Consider the following 1,760-nt stretch of genomic DNA (forward strand, 5'->3'; position numbering starts at 1 on the left):
ATTAGTGCCCCTTCATTGAACCAGTATGTCTGTATCCAACCAATCCTACTTCATTCAATCAAAGCCACTCCATCTAACAAATACTCCCTCATATAATCAATAGCTATCTATCCAATCAATATTCCTTCATCTATCAACACCTTTCTATACAACCAGTGCTACTCCATCTAATCAGTGCTCCTCCATCCAACCAATACTTTGCAATTTAACCACTGTCCCTCCATCCATTCAATGCCCCTCCATCACAACCATGGTCCCCCAGCTTTACCCCATGAGCAGCATGGAGGCAGACCCACACCTGTCCTGTGCACCATAATCTCCTAGGTGCTCTTCAGTACAGGAAGGTGTCTCACAATTGCTTTGAAGGGAGGAAGGCACATCTTTTCAACGATCCTCACCCTAGGGCTGCACTGGGTAAGTGCTTCCAGGGAAAATATAAAGAAAAAGTAGAGGGTTGTCAAATGTCACCCCCTAATATGTCTACTGTGGCCATCCACTAAGGTAATCCTGATCCTTTGCCTCTTCCTAAGACCACTGGCCCAACCCCCAAGCTAGCTTGCCATGTCTCCATAAAGCTGCCCAAGATGACTGTGGCCAGTACCAAGAGTCAGTGGGAGACAGGAAAGGTGAAGGCTCAATCTGTGGCCTACAGCCAATCCTACAGAGAGCCTGGCCCTCTCCAGGGGTGAGGCTTAGATTCAGAGCTAGCACCTGGGAGTTTAGCAGCAGGCCAGGTTTTCTTGTTAAGTCAAGTGTGGGACTGTCCAGGATGAATGTGTGTAGACAGAACTCTGAGGCATTGCAGTAGGGTTGTTGGGTTCACCCTTGCAGGTGTCAAAGACTGTGTTGGCTGTGTGGAGGTAGATGGCAACCTTATTCCATTCCCTGCCTCTTCCATTGGGATCACACAGAAAAGGGTTAGGTAGGCAGGCCCCCTGGGCAGTTGGGCAAGGTGAGAGAGAAGGATCCAGGGCTTCTAATCCCTGAGATGCAGGGGTCTGCACTTGTGACATATCCTTCTGATGCCACAAGGATATTGTGGCTGGAGACATGAGCAAGAAAAGCCTCTGGGAAAAGAAGGGAGGCTCCCAGTCCTGATCAACAATTAAGGTAGAGCCTAAATGTGGTTGGTGCCATCAGGGTAGGTGCAGCAGGGGAGGGCAAAGAGGGGATTTTCTGTGCACCTGGGATGGTTTCCCAGAGGCAGAGGCAGCATCATCTCCTTTCTGCTGGCTGTCAACTTCACTCTTGGTCTCCTTCCCCAACATAGCACCCCATCTAGGAACAGGTATACATTCATGGCCACCAGGCATAGGAAGTATGATAAGGTCCTTGCAGAAGGGGGCCTGGCTCCATAGGCCTCCCATCTTGGTGAGGCCCCGGCAACTCACAGAGTGGGACAAGGTGCACAAAGGTGCCCTGTGCTGAGAACTTGGTGTCCTGTAGGGAGCCTGGAGCTCTGTTGCAGGCTGCAAGGGTGTACCCAGAGTTAGCCAGAACTCAAACCAGCTCAGTCTCCCAGCCCTGCACACATACCATCTCCCTCACCTGACACCAGATTCAAAGTTGGCTAATTTTACCAGAGTTAGCCCAACTCAGCCACTGCTCTACCAGGGAGGCTCAAGGCTCCCATCTGGGACTCCCCAAAAGCCCTAGCAGGGCTCATGAGGGGAGTGAGGTGCAGCCTGGTCACCAAAGAACTAGCACTGAAGGAAGTGGATGGCATGGAGCCCGGGTTCCCAGCCCATCTGTGTGCTGGG

At 51.5% G+C, this 1,760-nt stretch overlaps 1 pseudogene; it reads left to right on the forward strand.

The window, feature by feature from the left end:
• The window catches only part of LOC111535281, a 5,605-nt pseudogene extending 4,247 nt beyond the window's left edge, over window positions 1-1,358 (forward strand).
• The last annotated feature ends 402 nt before the right edge of the window (window positions 1,359-1,760 follow it).

The sequence above is a fragment of the Piliocolobus tephrosceles genome, chromosome Y (assembly GCF_002776525.5).
Source record: "Piliocolobus tephrosceles isolate RC106 chromosome Y, ASM277652v3, whole genome shotgun sequence".
Lineage (NCBI taxonomy): Eukaryota > Metazoa > Chordata > Mammalia > Primates > Cercopithecidae > Piliocolobus > Piliocolobus tephrosceles.